The following is a 21197-nucleotide window of genomic DNA, read 5'->3' on the forward strand; positions in this document are numbered from 1 at the left end:
ATTTTTGAATAATGTGCACACATTAATCTTGCAGTAGCACAATAATAAAGAGCCTGGAAAATAAGTTCTGAAAGAAATACCTGTTTGCTCCCACACTGTTCTTATCTCTGTGACAACAGAGCTACATCTTGCAGTCTGCCTGTCTGGACTTGGTCTGAAGTGTGTGCTTTCAAAGGGGCTATTTGACCTGTGCCTTGGTTTCCCAGTTGAAATATTTAGTGTCACGTCAGCTGAGGAGATATATGTCCAGTGACAAATGTTATTCATTTGATGGCAATATAGGCCTGTGGAGAAGTATTTAATTATCTCTAATTTGCCTGTAATACTGCAGAATTTACTGTAGAATTTTATCCAATTACATAATGACCATGATTAAACCCCACATCTAACCCCCCAGCCCTCCCCCCCATGCAGGCTTTGTGATTAAAGCCCTCAGACTAGCCTGACTGTGAAGGCAGGAGGGCAAGTGAGGGGATGTAGTTTTTAATTCTTAGAGTTTCCTGTGGAGCACTCAGACTGCTTTAGCTCAGGCTGGGTGACAACCTGTGGGAACCCAACCCTGCTTCAGTGTGACCAGGCCTTCTGCTTGTTTGCTGCCAGAACTGGCCAGGCTGTGCTGGTTTCAGAGCTCCCCCCCAAAAAGAAATCTGAGTTCCAATATAGACTCAGACAAATGGTTTAACAAAAATAAGCTCTGTCTCCCTCAGTTGTGCATTCCCATGAAAAGACAACTGATTGTAAGGCCAGTCATGCCACACGATGCCAAAAGTAGAGCAATCCAAAGATTAAGAGGCGCAAGGTTTGGAGCCAGAGGTCCTATCTTGATTTAAACATAGCTGGAAAAGAGAACAAATTTTTGGGCCTAGGTTGGTTGAATGGACTTTGAGTATGAAAGCTCCCTGTGTTTTCCATTTCATCAGTTGATGTAATGAGGGAAACAGGCTTTTCCTCTAAGGCATATGACCAAGAATAGGTGTCCTAAATGTATTAAGGCAGTTCTCAGCAGAAGTTTAGCACCAGGTTTTCCTATGCCATTGCTAGGGTACGGGAGCAGAGCTGCTAGGGGAGCTGGGGCAGGCAGCTGTGCTCTGCTTGAGCCTGTTCGCTTTGCACACTTGACAGGGCTGTGGTATGGACAGCCTCCTTGGTGCTCTGTTGCTCATGTGGCTGTTTCATGTAACAATAGTGGAGAGAAAAACATTTCTTTAAACAAAGGAAAATAAGACTGCAAACCATAAAGAAAACAGCAGGGAGATTTGGGGATAGATGTACTAACAAATCAGCAACAGCTGTGAAAATTACTTCTGATGCATTTTTTGAACCTGATTAAATAAATAATAATCAAGATTAGAGGTAATTTCCTTTTCAAATACCACAAATATCCATGTCTATCTCTGATTCCCACTGGGTCTAAGCAGTGTGGCACAATTCTCTCTGCAGCCACATCATGGTAGTTGGGTGGATCTTTCCTCAGTGCATGGGGGGATGGAGTCATCAGGGTTGATGGTGCTCAGCAGGTCCCCTGTCCCAGGGGCCTGATGCCTCAAAGATGCCAGGCAAGGTGTGCAGGCAGCTGGAGCTGGAAGAAACCATTCACATGCCTGTAGGCAATTTTTTTTTTCTGCAGAGAAGAACCAGATAACACTGTTTCTTAACACAGTTTTTTTTACTCTGCCAGTTCTTTTTGCCTATCCTTAACTAGAAAAGCACTGCTTAATTTTCATCAGAAAAGTCTTTCAGCAGAGCACAAATGTCAGTGTCCAATCTTCCCACTGAAGGGAGGCACATGCTAACTCAAGACCCTTTCTGTTTTGTCTTCATCTTGGCTGGTTTCACTATTTGTAAAGAAAACTTTGTATTTGCTAGTATTGCTTGAGGTCGTGCAAGAGTTCAAAGAAAAAAAACCAAAACATTTTCTTTTTGTTTTCTGACAAAGAACAGGATTAAATTCTCGATTAGAATGTTGGAAACAGTGAACAAAAGAAAGCACAACATTGTGATGTCCACCCTTGCCTCTGGTAGCTGGACCTAGCATTGTCTCTCACTGACGTGCGACACGTCTCTGCCACAGTCATGCAGTCAGAGTAGCTCCACTTACATTCAAAAAAAGGGACAATTGTACTCTTGGTTACTTTTCCACCAGAAGCTACTAAATAAAGCTCTTCTTTGTTAATTTGTGGGATCATACTGCAAGCTCTATTAGACACCTCAGGGCCTATGGAGCACCCTGAAGCTCACTAGGGAGTGTTTGCCCAGCCCAGCGCCTTGTTTACCCTTTCTCTGAAGAAGCCAGATTGACTGCAGTTAAAATTATGATATTTGGTAGATGTTATATTTTTCTTTTCTGGTGCCTTTTGGCTATCTTATGTCTTATAGAGAAAATTTCTGCAGTAATACTTGCCATTGCTGACAGGAGAAATGTCCCCGCACAGCAGTTCTGAAGACTGAGGCCATATTCCCTGAACAGAGAAAACAGGAACAGTCTTCTGTAGCTATAAGTGTGTATTCCCAGAGTCTTCTAGAGTTTGAAAGGTGTTTCCAGAGCAGAGGTTTTTGGTAGAACCTAGAGCTGGCAGTGGTGGCAGTGCCATTAAGAAAGGCTCAATTATCCTTTGCCCCGCAGGCACAGCCTCCCATAACAGGTTCTATTTTCTGAAGACTATAATACTCTTTAGGGCACAAAACCTCTCAGCCCACTGCTTAGAGCCCTTGTTTGAGCCAGAGTAATCAGAGATGGCCTGGTTGTGTGAATTGGATGTGCTGGACCAGAGCTTGGTACTTGGGATCCCCCAAACATGGGGATCACTGCTGGGGGAAGTCCTGCATGTTCTGCTGCCTGCCTCTGCCCCAGCTTTTGCCCCCCATGCAGCTGGTGGTCAGCCTCCAGGATCTGAGCTTGGGCAACAAAGGTCAGGACTGTGGTGCTGCCCTTGAGGCTGCTTACGTTGCTGTGTCTGGAGCCTAGATTGACAAAAAGGCTTTACAGCATGACATGAGATTCAGTAAACATGCTGGAGATGTTTTTTACCAAAATAATAAACACTTTTTCCTGTATTTTGGCCTTGCTTTCATGGAGCTTGAGGTAGTGTTAAATGTTTCGTTAACATTTTCCTGTTTTATAGTAATTGCTCTCTGACTCATGCTACTTTCCTCTTGACACAAGAGCCTTTATCTGTCTGTGTTTGCTTCTTGCTCTAATACTATCTTCTGAAGTTGAAGGAGATTTTGTTGTAGCTCTGAGTTAAGTTTTCACTCTGTGTTCATTGTCATTGGCACTGAGACAGTGTGCAGGGCAAACCAAAGATTATTTTGCAAATTTGTTGTGGCTGTGTGATCTACACTAATACACTACAAGTAAAAGTAATCCTGGTGATGAAAAACCTGCTGCATTCAAAGCACCTGACCCTACATACCCATGTATACAGACGTCCAAACCCCACCTTAAAATGATTAGGAAGCTTTTTGCAGGGATATTTTCAGAATTATTTGACTCTTGCTATGTTTTACCCTTTTAAGTATCTATTAAAGATTAGGGTTTTCTTCTCAGTTTTTTAAAGTGTAAGGCCAAGAGGGACCTTGATATCTCCTGCACCTCAAGCAACCTGAATTCTCACTCAGATCCTGCAAATTCAAGGTCCTGTGTAATTTCAGCTGGACAGACACATTTGAAGTTTTCAAAATAAAAAAGTTTGGGAAAGGGATGTTTGTTGAAGCTGGGGTAAGATAATAGGAGGCACAAAAGCAAGCTGCAGCGACTTGAAGGGTATTTACAAAGATTACAGGGGCAGACTCTTCTCAGTTGGACCAGGAAGCCCAGAGATAGGGCAGAAGCCACCAGAGTGTGGAAGGTTCAGATTGGCCGTGAGGAGAATGGTAGTGCAAATTTGGGATAGGTTGGTGAGGTAACAGAGGCTGCAGAGCCACTGTCCTTGAAGGTTTTGAGGCTTTACAAGGCAAAGTCGTGTCTGAGATCACATGGTGTTGGTGTCAGCTGCTCCTTGTGGAGGAGGCTGGAGCAGCTGCTCTCCACAAGTCTCTTAAAATCAGTGTTTTGATGAGTCTGGAAAACTGCTTAGTGCCACAGACATGGACGCAAAGATATTAAAGATGCTCTCAAAAATACTGATGGCAGGAACACAATCAGGTGAGACATGGCCAGACATTAGGCAAACAACACTCCATGTGCCAGAAACAAGTTATAAAAAGGACTTACTGATGAATTCAATAGTTCACTGAGTTCTTGAAGAGATTTGCTGAAGAAAGTGGCAGGTTTTGGCTTAAGGGTCTTTTTGTCCTCACACATACGTATATAAATACAGAACAACCCACAAAAGAACTCAAAGTGCTCTTTAAAAATATTAATATTCACAAATTTTGCAAAACAAAACTGAGGATAGTTGGTAAATGTATTAAGTTCTGTGTAGCAGAATAATTGGCATGTTCTGAAAAAGATTGCAACATCCTGTGTTCCCTTTCCAAAAACAAAATTTCTTCTTATCCCCAAGGTTATTTCAGTCTCTCTGGCAATAATGATCTTGACAGGGCAAGAGTGAAAAGCTGCATTTGCAATTGGCTACAGTGAACTAAGAGGAAGAGCTAAAGAAGAATATTAAATAACACTCAGGTGATTAATTTCATGAAATAGGATTCCTAACAACAAACATGAATTTCAGACATGACTATAATTTACTATATATTAACTGCTTTTCTACTGCACTTTTTGACTTACTGCGCTTATAAGTATGACTACAGATAGCACAGGATTTTCCCTTTGTGACATTACTATCTCTTCCTGTTGAAATGATTCCTGCCACTGCAGAGTGTATTTATTGCTGCCCAATATTTTTTAAGTAAAAAGGAAAACTGGAGGTTCATAACACCTAACAAAAGGCAATGACTAAGAATGGAAGCAATTTACCTCAGTGTCTGTATAATTTCAATAGAGGGAGAGAGGAATGTCTCTGAAAATGATTCAAACCTCCTAGAAGGGGCTTATGGTCACTAGCTAGCTTCTTTAATGCACTTCAGATTGCTGCTTAAATGCTTGCAGTATGAGTCTAGGCTTTGGGAAGGGTATGAGGTATTACTCATAATATTTCAAAGAAGAATTTGTCACACAATTTTTTTGTCTGCTTTCTATTTTAATGACGTCAGGAACAGAGGAAAAGCATCCTCTAGATTTTTACCCCTTGCCTTCTGTTGTTCTACATCTTCACCTAAAAAAATTACATCAGTGGTTTACCCCCTCCATTACTTCCAGAATACATCAGGGAATATCTTGCACTGTCAGGGCAATTATTCCTGGCTTCAAGCATTGCCGGAGCAAAGGCGGGGACTGCCTGAATATTTTCACCACGATCCTGTGTCTATTCTATTGTTTGCCCCAAAAATGTCCATGAGTGCTAGAAAAAGCATATTGTCCATGCTCTACATGGAAGGAAGCTGAGCAAACAAATTTGCATGGCAAAAGAATGATGAATTCAATAAAGTAGTAAATTGGTGCTGCTGCCTATTACAGAGTATAAAACTATGATTCTATGGTTTTTAAAATATTATAGCTGAGTAATATTGAGCTATTATATCCCTTTCTGTACTGATGAGAAGTCTTATTGCAATTTATCCAGTCTCTTTTCACTCTGCCTTTTGCTAACTGCATTTTCAGCAGGTTACAGGGTGCCTGGGCTTTCTCACAGCTGCTGCCATGTCCTGCCCAAATGTGAGCAAGTGGTTTGGGCTCTCAAATGTACCACTGGTGTGGCACCTATGATTTGGGCAGTGAGAGTTGCTGAGACTCAGGAGCTCTAGGAACATCATATTAGGCTTGGCTTTGGAGCCTCTACTTATTTAAGATCTGGAGAATGTGAAGAGCCAGAAAGAAAAGGAGCTAAACTTGGCTTAATATTTTGATCTTCATCCTTATTTTAGGAGGCTAATTTTTGCAGCAGCTGCAATGACTTGCTAAATCCTGAACAATTCCTCAGAACTGGCCCAGCTGAGATCCAACCTGCCAGAACATTTCATCTGGGTGGTTTCTACCTCTGCTGCCATCTCTCATTGTAAGGAAAGGTTTCCAGCAGGATTACATTCTAGGCTAGCCTGCTTACGGATCCTTCTTCACTGGAGCTCAGAGCCTGTCCCATTGCATGACCAGATGTGTCCACTACAGTTTCTATCTGCAGTTATCTGCTGTGAGATAAGCACACTGCCAGTCCCACAGGCTGGGGAGAGCTCACTGTTCATTATTTAATAGGGAACACATGGAACATATACATTCATTTTTGTTCCTGTTTAGTGAGCCAGAGGAGCCTATATTTGCTTAGTGGTGTACAGTTCTCAAAGGCCTCTGTATGTGCCAGAATGATGTGCTGGGGTGGAAGGCCTGACCGTCATGACTCCTGACCCCACGGTCACAGAGGGAAGGCCTGGAAGACTTCTCATGAAACCATCTGGATTGTATTAGCTGGAGCACAGCCAGCAGGTCAAAGGGGTGGAAGAGATTATTCTCCTCCATCAGGCAATTTTGAGTTTTGCTCCCCCAGGAAGGAGTACAACAAGATGGTGGTGGAGTGCAAGGCATACAAGGTAAAGTTGAAGGAGTCAGCCTGCAGAAAAAAGGATAAGTAGGGATATTACTGCTGTCTACAGCAACCTAATGGGAATATGAGAAGAGAGAGACAGGTTCTTCTTGGAAGCAGAGAGGCACAAGTTTTATAAAACACATAAAGAAAGCTACTGATAACTAAGTTTCACCACTAGTACTAGAGTTCTTTTTATAAAAGTAACAAGATGTTAATGCAAACTAGATGCATTTAAAACCAGCCTGAGAAAACAATCAGATTCCTCTTTCATTAGTAGATGTTGTGGGAGACCAGTATTGCTATTTGTGCTGTCTAAACAATGTATAATTCTTTGCACCACTTAACGACATTTCTCAGACCCTGAAAACAGAGTAGGCTCCTTGGAAGCAGTCAAAATGAGATATGACTCTTAAAAAGGTTTATCTTCACACAAGGGTAAGAGCATGCCTTTGGAGACATATGGGTGTTGTCACCTTACAACAATTCCCCATTTATTAAAATCAATGACAGAGAGGTTAAGCCAATGCATTTCTGGCCCAGCAGAGTCTGAGCCCATTACACTCTTCTGGCAGTGAGAGCAATATGCTGCACACCCAGTGCACTCCCCAGGGGTCCTGCAGTTCCTCCAAGGAAAAAACTTAATTCTTGGTTCTGCTGCAGACTTTTCCTCCTTATTGAACACACCTCTAAGGCAACATTCATGGAGAGCTTAGGCACCAGAGTGGCAGCCAGTGCTCACACTCCAGTGTGCTAGGCACTGACATTTCCCCAGTGACAGTCTCATCTGGCATGGCCACTAGCTGGGCAGGGCTAAGCAGCTCAGTACCTGGGCAACTCAGGCTCTGTAAAGTCAAAGCTTTTTCACTGTTCAATCAACCCAATCTGTTCAAAAGACACCAAGCATACACCTACTGCTGTGGGATGTGACAGCCTGACAAAGTTTCAGTTCTGCTCTCTTGCACTGAGGGTTCCATGGGCTGGACTTTGAGCATGGGCAGTGCTGGTGCATGTATTCCAAAACATACCTTTCACATAAACTCACAACAGCTCAGGATCAGGTGCTGCAATGTCCTTGGTGAATTTAATCCACTCTCTGCTCCACAGCCCTCAGACTGCAAAACTGGGAATGTAGTACATCTCTGTTCCATTTGGACATCATAGGGATAAGTACATTCAAGGCTGAGCAGCAAAGGAGCATGCAAAGTCCTCAGGAAAACTGTCTGCAGTTTATCAGCTATTTAGCGATGTAAAAAAGCCACATGAAAAAAAAGACAATGCAAAAAAGATTAAAAACATACTTTATGTGACACATTCTTGTACCTATAATTTTTTTCTTTTGAAACTTCATAGCTAGAAAAACTTTGTCTCTATCAGTTCCACATATTTCTTTTGATAGTATACCACACCCCATGGTAGTGACTTTTATAATGCTTTATAGTTTGTAAAAAAAAATTAAATCACCAGATGACTTATAACTGTGATTCATGTTATTGTTATTGCTCATTATTATCATTTGTCATATGAGACAATGCCTGGCTATGCACTTTTCCTCTTTTGTAGGAGAAATCTGGCTCAGCTCTGAAGGCTCCAAATTCTGTTTGTTATACTAGCTGAAACATGTTTATTACACTGTCATGTTTTTATATCCCTCCTGCTACCTTGTGCAAAACATACTTTTGCACTGACCAAATTGTGAAAATTCTGCGAGGCTTTGCTCTCTCTGATGCAGCCACTGATCCACCGAGTTTAGCAGCCTCGTGTGGTGGCAGCTTGTATCTGACCCGGCTGTGTCCTCTCCCTCTCAGCACCACACCTAATCCTCAGGGGCCTTTCATGGGACCTGCCTTCATGACTTCCAATCCTAAGATTTCCCAAGTTTTAAGCTCTATTCATTCCTCAAAAAAGTGAATTAGAAAAGGTACTGCTTGCCTGTATGTTGTTATGGTATGATAGTGTTTGACTGAGAGGTAAAGCTGCAGGAGACATATATGTAATACTAAAAATAACAGTGATAAAGCAACAGTAACCACAACCCTATTTTCATATTGCAGCTGCAGTGAGTTTCTGCATGATTTCGACCAAGAAGCTTTTAAGGCATTTTAGCCAAAGGCTTTTGCACCCCTGAGCTATACTGACTCTACAACTGATGGCAGGAAGTCTGTTGAGGGACATTCTGAGCACAAATAACAGTCAAGGAAAGTCATCTTCTGAGAACTCAATCACTGCTGCTCCCTCCTTGATTTTGTACCACTTCTGAAAGACTAACTAGCTCTACCTTTGGGCATCTAGAAATGTGATTGTTTCCTCCTGTTTTCTGCCATTGGTTCTAACAAGTTACATTACCTCCCCCTCAAAAACTTACGTCATTGGGTTTGCTGTGACTCAATAACCAGAGGAATATTGCTGGAAACATGCAAAGGGTTCATGGCTGCGTGGAAACCTCCCAAACACTTTGCTTGGCTTTGCAATGATGTCAATATTTATTGTCACTGTCCAGACACAGAGAGATTACACAGATACTGCCAGGATACTGCACTCGCAGTTTGTATAGGGTTACATGCAGCACTCTCCCTCTGGCTTTGAATTTAGGAGACATTGCATCAGAACTGGTGCCAATGAGATGAATTTTTCATTCAGCCTGAGCACTGCTGGGAGAGGAAGGGAACTGTGGCTGACGTATCTGGATTCCTGTTTCTTGTTCCACAGATCCCAGCTGGGTTTGAGCCTCATAGGAGTAAAGCTAATTCTGTAGTCCCACAACTCCCTTAAGTCAACAAAAGCAAATGCTGATGCTAAAAGAGGCAGTGCCAACTTCCCACTGACCCAATCAGTATTTTAACTCTCTTTGCTTTCTCAGTGACTGTAAATAGCCATATATACATATGAGAGGGGAAAAAAAAGAGGTAAGTTTTAACCCAGAGTGTTGTCCTGTTCCCACTCATTGTGTGGCTGCATGAACATCTGGCAGATGGGAGGGAGAGGGGCAAAAGGCAATAAGCAGGCTGAGTACTGGAAGGTAAGCCAGGACTGCTTATTACAGTTTAAATGGATTTGCTAATTCTGGAACTTGCAAGAAAATTACAGCACTTGTACAAGCAGTACAAGTACAGTGCAGCAGTAGACTCAGGGCTCAGCAGAAGTGAAGGGAGGGTGTGCAAAAGCACAGGGCAGACATGCCAGGTCCATTTTCTCTGGATTAGATTAAACAAGTTTTCTGACTCAGAAAATGCCATCAGACCTGTTTAAACTAGGCTAAATGTACCTAAAGACCCCCTTACTTAAAAAGTGCTTCACACTATCTATGATGACATCCAAAATCAAGTACTGGTGGTTTCTAACAAAACATTGCCTAGTCAAGATGCTCTTTTAAATCAAAACCATTGTCTAATCCTTTTTTTGAAATGAAAATAATTTGCCTCGTAAAAAGTTTTTATGTTTCATAAAATTATATTGAGAATAATGTTTCTTAATAATGACTCTTATAATGGCATTACTTAAAACAATTAAATCAATTAGTTCAATAAAATTCTTCAACTGAACTGCAATATTTTGACATTATGACTGTTTGAGTTTACTGCCTTTGCAATTAATGAAAGATTGGTTCCTTTAGCAATTACACTCTGATTAGTCCACAGCAAGAACATTTTCCATTACTCATCCCCCACTGCTATCAAAGGGCCTTTACTCTGGGCTTTTAGTTCTGTCTTTAATCCTAAATTAACAGAATTTATCAAAGTCCTTCCTCACTAGAAGTCTTGGAGAAAATTTGATTTTGTATTTTACCTGTGCTAAAACTTCATAAAAATAAGAAAATAGGATAATTAACTAGACACAAAGGCACAGATACCTAATATTTTAGGTTTAAATAAAAATATAGTAGTTTTGGTTATTCAATAACAAGTAAGAGTTAATGCTGAAAACCTGTGACAAAAAAACCCTCTTTATAACAAAACAGCATAAAGAATCTTTTCATAGCCCAAGTAATCAAGCTTCTGCCAAAGTGAGATAATTGTCAATCAAACTTCCAATTCAAACACAGCTGCTAAAAATCAGAGAAAAGAAGCCAGACGCTTCACTCTACTTTGAGCACTAACTCAGAAGTCAGTACAGAGGCTTGGCAGTAGCTGAGACCTTGTAATTCTGTACAGTTGTAGAAGCACTCAGAAAAAAATCTCTAAATTGGGGCGTTTTGTCTTTCTGACATTGAAAACAAATGTATTTACCATGCTGGTTAAAATGGTACTTAATGAGAAAAATCTGTTAGTATATCAGCTTTTTTTTTTTTTAACCCCCCAAAGTACTAAAGGTGGCTCCTGACTTCCAGAACACAATTAATATTTCTTTTAGTCAAAACCTATGAGTAAAGCTTTTATTTCTGGCTCAACAGATTGAATGAACATGACAGGCAAGATTGTGAGCCCACTGCAATGAGCAGGCACCATTCCTGCAAAGACTCATCATTCTTTACTCTGCTCTTGCCTGTTGAAAATAATCAGAAATTAAATATACAGGTATTGCTAAAACAAAGCTGTATTATACATTGATTTTGTCACCATTGGTTTCCATTTCTTTTTTTTGCCCTCAAATGTTAAAAATTGTTTAACAGGCTGCTAATTGTTTAACAGCTGAGGCAGGGGAGGTGGAGAGGGCAGAGGTAAATGCAGACTCTGAGCACCTCCTTAGAGCCAGCAGCAAAAATTACAGAGAGCAATTCTAAATGAGCTTTCATTCTTCCAGTTTAGTTGCTTACTCTGCTTGACTCTCTTTAGTAGAGTTTGAAGTAAAACCTGGAAAACAGCAATTCTCACAGGAAATTGATCTTCTGCTTCTATGTGCTGCATATTCATACACCACTATTGTTCATTATACTATTTTGCAAGTGTGCACAAATATACACCAGTAATTTCATAAATCTGAAAACCACAATTCCCAGGTGATGACCATGACCCTAGAAAAAGCCTAGAGAAAACAACCCCTTTACGAGACATACCTTGCAATAGATGTTTGTTTAACTGGAAATCCACAAGAGCAGCTGCCCAGTGCAAGGGTACATATTTGCTTCTGAATCCTTTCTCAAAGACACTATTTAAACATGCTGATGAACTGAGCTAGATTTTCCCCCACCTCCATTCCAGCAAAATAAGGGGACTCAGAAGATAAAATTTGTTTTGTTATTGTAAGTTGTGCTATGTGGTAAGTAAGAAATTTTCTTTCTATAGTCCTATGTAATTATGAAGGTGGGAAAATTATGAAGGTGTACAGATGCAATGTCTGTGTGTACTGCTCAGTGATATTTCTATTTGAAAATAATATACTTCTATTTCTAGAAGTGTTTGTGTATAGAGCTCCTTCTTGTCCATATTTGGCTTGATGTTAAAGGTCTGCTACTTCAGCTTCAGCACTTTAGCAAGAGGAAACAAGTATTTCTTGTATTGAGACTGTAACTCCAAGCTATACAATGTGTTTCAATATGGTTCTGATTTATGTTAAGCTGTAAACAACTGAGATTTTTAATATGGGTTTTATGATTTATGTGCAGCTGGACTAGCTACCACCAAGTTTCATGCAGCATCTTGAATAGGAGCAGTGGTAATAGAGATTTTTTTCAAATGTCCCAGTTCTGTGCTGAGTTTGATGCTTTCACTGAGAGGGGAAAATTTGTGCCTCCTGAGCCAGTGACACTTCACACTTTCTTCTTGGACTCCGTTTTAGCCTTTCCTCTGCCGTTTTCTGGATAAGAATCCCTTCACCCAGTAAACAACTTTAATTGGCAGAAGAAATTTCTAAAGTGCTCCTGCTCTCCTAGAACTGTTTCTGCAACCATTCTATCTCCAAAACCAAAGGAATTGGGAATGATCAAAGCTGAGGTGGTGTCATCTCCTCCACCACTGGCCAATGGTGTAAATTGTCAGAAAGGACTTGACCCAATGTCCCTCCTACACCCGTGGGCAGCATTTATGCACGTGACAAACTTCACTCTGGCATGGAGAAAGATCTTATCTGAGGGTACTCTGAGTGACACAAAAATAAACTTTCTCAGAGTAGGAATGACATTTTCCATTGTAAAACAGAAACAAAAAGGTACAAGATGAGTCATGCTTTTAAGGTGCAGGAAGTCCTGTGACACCTGTTTCAAACAAAACTAAAAATGTCCATCAGCCACTTAGACTTCCATTTGCTCTGTGTTTCACTTGCTTTGGAGTTTGTAGGCAATAAATCAGAAACTAGAAACATCGGCTGAATCCTGAGATATCTATTCAGATTAGAGTCTTATGACTGGCAAAGGTCTGTGTGAGTAGCCTTGTCATCCCCAAATATTTTACTGTAAAAAGGAAATACACTAAAAAATCAAATTCCTGCAGCATCCAGCAATTTTTCTTCTCTCAGTTTCAATAATCAGAACATTCCTCACTAATCTGATTTAGAAGAAGAAAGGTCAAACCATGCTTTCTAACAAGACTTGTGGTGAGCTTGAGGAACACAGGTTTATTCTTTAGATATCAGTCTGGTTTCATAGTGGAATTTTCTGGTTCTGGCTAACTAACCCCATCTTTTCTCATCCTCTGCAATGACTTTAACAATAATTTCTGAAAAATTATTTCTAAATTTTAGATCAAATATCTGGATAAATTAAAGAAAAAAAAAATGAAATGAGCTGTATTAGGAATCATATGTACTTTGTAAATAAAAAAAGTTTTTAGATTTCTAGGAAAACAAGATGTTATAGCTTTTGTTGCAATGTTTTGAAATTTTCTGTTTATTTTGAAGAAAACTTTACCTTGAAGCAAAATGATGGTTTAATAGTGAATAGAGAAACTGGTGTCCATGGTGTCTATGAAATCCAAGCTGAATCATCAAGACCAGATAGTAATCTTGACTATTATTACTACTATTTTCAAGACCCACCAGAGGTGGTGATGTGAGAAATGTTTTAACACCTTATTTTCAGTTCTGATGAGAAGGAAAGTGTGACAATAATTTTCTGTACATTTCACAATGATTTTATGAAAGTCAGTTAGTGTTTGTAGAATTTTTTGGCTGGATAACATGCTTAATGAACATTCATCTTTTAATTGGATGGCTGAACTTAATGCAATATTTTTAAACATTCTTTAGAAGTTTCTTAATTACATAGCTCTTTTTTTTTTTATTTCTTCCTTCAAACTTTGAGCTCTTTAGCATGATATGATATAGCATCTGTTATTTTACACAAGATTGTGTTTTCCATGATAGGAAAGTGAAATTCAAAATATTGACAAGATGATGAATTTTTCCCTTCTCTATATTTTACACATGTGAATAATGATAAAAATCATCATACTGTGGTTTTTTTTTTTTTTTTCTGGTTCTAATAGTTCACATTAGTAGAAAATAATGTCAAATTATGCACCATGGGTGTCTGTTCCACAGCTTCCAAGGTCTGGAATCTGCATTTCTAATTTTACCTGAAATTTTCTGTCATAAGAATAAAGAAGGGAACATTAAATAATTTTAGCCACCAATGACTGTCACTAGGAAGTTCTGGACTTACCACTAAGGAAAAGCAATGAATATGTACTGATAACCTTGAAACAATTTATTGTGACTCAGAAAAGTGATACATACAACAAATGCTATCATGCTGGCACAAATTTTTAACCAAGATTTTTTAAAATGCCTTCCATGTATTCTATTCTATACTTTTATCATCTCAAGGTTATACTTTGAATGTATTCTGAAGGTAATGGCCCTAAGGAAGCCAGAGCTGTTCCAACAGGTACATCCTGACTGCCTAAGGGATGGTGGGAGGTGACTCTTAGCACATTGCTCTGCTGAACCATGCTGTTTTCCCTTGGTTTTCTCCAGAGAGTTCAGATGCTGTTTTCTGGGATCTGTTTATTTGGAAAACTCATTTGTGTCTTATCATACACGAGATGGACAGAGCTACCAGGCTTTACCCTACTGATGCTACATGAGTATTTACCTCTGGAGTGTGAAAATTTTCCAATAAAGATCCTTAAATGTAGAACTTATTTCATTCATTCCAATCCTGCTTTGTTCCAGTTCTTTTATGCACAAGTGAAAGAAAAAGAGAAAGGAACAACATGCTGACTTATTGTCTTAGAAGGATTTCTTTGTACATTAATACAACTGAAGATAATTGGTATGGAAAATATGAATACAGCATCCCAATAAAAGAAAAAAAAATATTACTAGTCTTCTGAGTGATAATTCTTTTGAAAAGTGAGTAGGCTGGTACTTTAGTCATCTTGTACTCATAGGCACATATTACAAGAAAAGTAAAATTCACTCTGTTCTGCTATTCCTTTGTTTATATTATTGAACAGTATTTTCTAAAATTTTTAGTGTTGTTGCTTTTGATTCTAATATTTCAATGTCAGATATTGGCTTGTCTTTGGAAGGAAGGCCTTACAGCAGAAGACTGAAAGGACATCTCATCTTCTAGTGCTGTAGTATTTGGTTTTGTAGAGCTTGAGATCTATCCTATGCAGGAACTGAGCAACAAGTTGTGCAGTAACATCCAAATACCATAGCATTTAAAACTTGGAGCCACTCCCCAAAACACCATCAGCATTATTTCAATGATATCTATCACTCCATTTAATGTGAAGGGCCCTAATTTAAGTTGTGTGAAAGACCAAGCTTCTATGGTTTATGCCAGGGCAACATCTAAAACCTGTCACAACTCTCCCTTTCAGAATATTGGAGTAAATTCTCTAAAAATAACCTTCCCTCCTCGTTACCAGCTAATGATGTACATTCATGATCTGTTTCTCCACCCAAACATGTTTTTCCTGACTTTTGAGGAAGATGTGTTTGTTCAGCCACACTGTTTATCCACTCATAAATGACCATCCACTCTTACTGGCTGACATGAAGCACAGAAGAAAGTGTTTCACTCAAAAGTACAGTTTTTACAAGGTCAACATGAAAGCATACATGCAAGTCCCAGGAAAATAATCAGACCTTATGGACAAGTTGGATAAACTTATTTGTTTCTTATGGTAAGTTTTGACTTTTCCACCTTAAAACCTACAGGTTGAGTGAACACTGTAATGTAGTGAAATATATATTTAGAAATATTTTTGTAGCAGTTTTGCTTCAAAAATATTATTATCTGTTGTAAGAGATTTCCTACAAAAGTTTGTTAAAAATGCCAATGCAAGGAAAACATTCAATCAGGTAAACCTAAAAATGTATACAAGAATTGTCCTGACATACACAGGCTAGCTCATGGAGAAAAATATTCTCAGAAACTTACTCACTCTTTTTCAAAACAAATTATTAGGACAGTAAATAGGTGCCAAAAAGATAAAAGTATTCAATTACTTCCAACTAAGCACTCATTTCATAAGCATTAGGCTGGAAAGTCATTCAAATAATTGCTCAAAAAGAATGTACTGGAGTCTACATGTTATACTTCTGATGCCATTTAGTTGAGTTGAATCATTAAATACAAGATCTGGTTTTCCCCTATACAGAAGTGTCTTTATGTGACTCTGGTAGTACAGATGGGCTGTAAAACAAGTGCAGTAATTAATGCCTGACTGAATGACCACTGGTACCAACTGGAACAGTGAAATGAAAACTAACCCCCAAATTTTCCTAAACATTTTTCTAAATGAGAAATACCGTAACTGTAATCAAAATTACTAACTACTGAAGAGTAGAAACAAATGCATTGATTTTTTAATTTGATTTTTATGACTGAAGACGTCAGAAAGTTATTGATGCTGTGCTAAAAATATACTGGAAGAGTACAAAGGACTTCTGGGGATTTGGTTTGGGAATATGTTTCTTTGTTTTTTGGCCAAGTCATAACAGGATAACAAGTATTTTTCATAGAAATGCTGACATAACTTTACTAATAGCACCTTTAGCAGAGGTTGTTACAATGTGTATTTACTCAGGTACAGGATTAAATAAGAGATGTGAACTCACCATAGCAACCCCTGTATCACATTGCAGATATGCTGCTTCTAAGATACGGCAAATGTTTCTGAAGACATACACATGAATATGAGGTAAACATCTATCAATTCAAATTGTGTTTCAAAAACACTTTGCAATACAGCATAACAAAAATGCAGCATCAATTGATGCTCTGTAAATAATGTATTACTGGATTATATTATTAAATTATATAAATTATTATTATTTATTTATTATAAAATACTGGAAGGTATTTTCATTGTGTTATGACTTTTGGCTCAAAGTATAAGTTTAGATAATTCCCCAATTCACTGTAGCCAAAATAGTGACAAACACAATATTGAGGTCCTCATAAAGACTGCTGTGAATCCTTACACTCAGTAGGAATCCAGGAAACTCACCTGTCTGTTTTGAACCACCTCCTGCTGATGTTCTGAGATCTTGCAATAATACTAATGTTCACCATAAGATATTCAGCAGAATTTTGTGAAAACAGTTAAAGTTGAAAGTAAGTTTTCTTCTAAACAGTCTTTTCCCCCACTTTTAAACACTTTCTCCTCTTCAGTATCCCTCTGCACCTTGAATTTTATCAGCTGTGTATGTCCCTTCAATTTATCTTTATGCAGGTTGGTTTTTGTGTTTTGCATAAAAAGCCTGTCATTGTATTTAAAAAATTCTTGGATTTTTTTTTCCCTTAAATGTTTTCACTTTTACCTTCAAACCACTTTGGCAGTACCTAAGGTGAGATCCTGATGATATCCAGTGGGTTGCTATACCTCTGGGAATTAAACTTTTGCTGCTGTATCTTTCTTGTACTTTACCCAATAATTCAAGACAGAATTGACTCCTGCAAGGAGAACTAAGTGATCATATTGCTTTGGGTTTTTCTGGATATTAATCAACCCTGTTGTCTCTCCCCAGATTTCAGTTGTAGAGTGGGAACACCAATTTTCTCACATTGCCTGAGATGACTGATAAAGAAGACAACAAGTATTCTGGACTGCCACATGAAGTTGTCTGCATACATTCTTCCATCCCTATTCAAAGTTTTGTCTCTGTGTTACAGAAATACAGGAACCCTAAATAAATTATTAATATTTTTGGTAGCAGAAACAGAAGTTTAATTAAAACCTCAAAGCATTTCATTAAGCCCGAAAACCTCATTGTCAATCTGCATACCTACATTTTATCAGACGGAAATGTTTTTTTTATTCTTATAAACTCACAAGTTTGTTCATTGAGGATGTTAAAAAATCTGTTTAAAAATCTACTGATAAAATGCATCCCCCCATTTCCAACTTATTTCAACACCATAGTTTATTTCAACACCATTTCCCCATTGGTTTACCATGTTTTTTCACAGAGGGTTGTTTATACTTGGGGTAAGGGATGATGAACAATGACTGAATGATTGGTCCCTGATGTTCCTGTGCTATGGGGTCATGATGTGGTCCCAGCTAACCCTGATTATGATGGGGTTCAAGGGCTCACCTTACCCATGAGTTGGGGTCCAAATGCTCCTTGGTGAAGCTCCTGCCCTGGCTCTGTGTTCCCTGGGATGGGGCCTTGATCCTGGTGGGAGCTGAGGCTGAGTGCCCCAGGGCCTGGGAGAGGTGTTTAAGGAGCTATATTTCATCTCTGGTTTTTATTCCCTTGTCATGTCTAACTATTGGTGCAAAATGTGCAGCTGCTCAGGTGAGAAGGGGTGGTTCAGTCAGCATGGATGAAACCCAGCCACAAAATGCCTGCTTGAGAAGCTGTGTGAAAATTTCCACCTTAGCTATCATTCCAAACTTCCTCTAAGCAGCTCACTGTGCTCAGTTTTGACTGTCCCTTTGCTCAGCTTAGGGATAATGTGAATTGTAACTCTGTGCTGGCAGAGGTTGTCACAGCATATTCGAGCTCTTCCTTGGCTTCTTTATATCTGTAGTCCTCCTAGGTTTTCTTTGGCTTGTTTGTAGTTGTATTTTTATTTGGTTTTTTACCTGGATGATTTTACAGAATACACCTACCCCAAGTTTACGAGCTCCTGAAACAATGAGTTGCTGGCTATGGTCCTCAGATGACTGAAATGGTAAAAATAATCTGGCCAAAATATGCTCCTTATAAAACAATAAAATTCTAGATGACTTCTCATGATCCAGGTTTACACACCTCAGTTTAACTCATGGAAATAGCCTAGTTACCATGGCATTGAGTTTCTTATATTAGCTTGAGACCTTTGTGATTAACTATCACAGGGGTATAACCACACTTGCACTTGCTATTGTAACTCCAGATCACCAAACCCTTCACAAACTGTAGCAAAATGAGTCAAATATCTGCCTACATGGCTCTCCAAATAACCACAATTAATGGGTACCACTTTCTGAAACTAGTGACAGTCATGGGTGTGATGTGGCCATCATCATGTTCAGCTGCCTTTGAGACCCTGCATTCTACACTTTCTGTTTATAACTATTTATATTTATTGAAAATGGCTGTTGGCACCAGGACAGGCCAGAGCTTGCTCTTTGGTCTCTGGATGCATTAGGGAGAGCACTCTGTCTCCCACACCCTGTCTTTTCCCTGTTCAAAACAACAGCCATGTACAGAGCTGTGGAAATAGCTCATGACTTTCTGCTATACATGTTGTAGATATTGGGTGTACTCAATTAATTAAAAAAAAAATCACATCCCCTCCCCTCATTATCCTTTCCTCACAAAAATGTATTTCATCTTGACTTTTCCCCACCTGCCTTACTCCTGATGGAAACAATCTGTTCTACACATTGCAACGTGATGTTAAAATTATTGTTTTATAGTGCTTAACATTTTATTTTTCTTAAAACTGAATTTCTTAACTTTTTTAAGAGGAAGAAAAATCATCAGCTTTGTAAAAAGGAAATTTCAGCATTATATGGTTCAGAGAAGTACCATGAATATTTTGCTATTGCCATCTCAGATTTTTGAACTTATTACTTGCTGTATCTGTGTTTTTGCATAGTGTTTTCAATTGAAATATTTCAAAAAGAATGTTTCTTTCTCTTTTGTAGTGAACATTTCTGTTTGACATGTAATTCCTCATCATTGGTGCTTGAAATATGCAAGCATTAAGGATTGAGATAATATCATGTTGCTTGCTGCTGCTCCTCACACCGCCCAAGGGAATGGGACACCCTGAGAGCTGAACAGATTTAGAAAATGACTAAAAATGACTAAGCTTCTCTCCCAGATTTGTACAAAATCCCTTTTTAACACTGAACTTCATAACCAAATCTGCCAATGCACATTTCTTCCCTTATTTATTTTTCATTAAAATTTGTTTGGCTTTTTTGTGTGTGTGGTTTTTTTTTTCTTTCAGGTTTGGGTTTATTTTTTTTTTTTTTTTGGGCATAGGGTTTGTTTGTTTGCAGATATTTGATTTAAGGCAACAAAGTGATCAAACGATCCTCAGGTATTTTTCTGTATTTTTCTTACTGGAAGAAGTCTATGAAAGTTCTTTTATTATCCATTTCCTTGCCACTGCAAGAAAATTTCCATAGGTATATTTTACAATGAAGAAATGAGTAACACCACACAAACACATCCATTCTCTTAATTGAATGAGCTACAGCTTTTTGGCTGAAACAAACATAAATATTATTTATAACTCAAATTACATTCCACAAACTATGCTCTCATCTATAAAGAAACTATAAATGGCATGGTAGGGTTTCATATTGGTTTTCTATTTTTTTTTCTCCAGTGACTTTCCTGTTGACCCCTCTTTTAATTTATAAATAAAACCTTGACTTTCTTGACTGCCAGCACTGAAAATCCACCCTGGGATCTGAGATCAAGCTGTGTCCTTTCTGCTTTATGCCAAAATAGACTCTGGTTCACCTCCTCAGTGCTGAGGAGGCTCTGCAGGGCTGGCAAGAATGTAAAGAAACAACAGTAGTTTTGCCAGAAAAAAGATAAAGTGAACGAATGCTCTCAGAAGTAGGAAGATACCAATTTTCAAGTCAGCTTTATAGAAAACAGCTGTTCTTTGAAACAAATGCTCATAGGAGGGTTGGGGTGGGACTTGTCATTGCTTTCTGCTCCTGCACAACCTTTTCCCCTTTGGTCTTTCCAGTTCAGCCTGTAGATCAATCCAGCTGTGGGGTTTGTGGCTGTGGCTGCACAGCCTTTTTCCCTGTCAGCGCTGCTGGACTCGGGTGTTTCTGCCCTCTTTGAGCTGTTTGTGCCCTTATGCTTGTGCTGATGCTGAGAATGTTGTGTGCATTGGGTGGAGGGGTGTCCTGTGGAGGTCCCAAGTTTGTCTCCTTCAAGCCAGGTCCCAACACAGCTCTGCAAACAGTTGGGCTGTCTTGGATATATGCTCACCCTTCTGCTTCTGTATTTTTGGGGTATCAGAGGAAATCTAGGAAGTCAGTTTCCTAATTATTTTTTGAAGTCTGGTCAAGGATGAACACTCAGCCAGTTTTTTGCAGTTAGTTATAAAACCTTCCAAAATTCTTTTGAAGTCAATCTTTCGTATCATAGTTGGCAAATACATGTTCTCAGTGGAAGGAATTCTGATGGATATAAAATTCATTTGGACAGAGCACAAAAGCTTTGAGATGTTCAGCTTCCATTGGGAAGTGAGTGTCTGCTGAGGTCAGGAACCCACTTCACTCACACACAGGGATCTAGCCCTCTGTTGATATCATGGGAGAAGGG

This window comes from Zonotrichia leucophrys, chromosome 1A, assembly GCF_028769735.1.
Source record: "Zonotrichia leucophrys gambelii isolate GWCS_2022_RI chromosome 1A, RI_Zleu_2.0, whole genome shotgun sequence".
NCBI lineage: Eukaryota > Metazoa > Chordata > Aves > Passeriformes > Passerellidae > Zonotrichia > Zonotrichia leucophrys.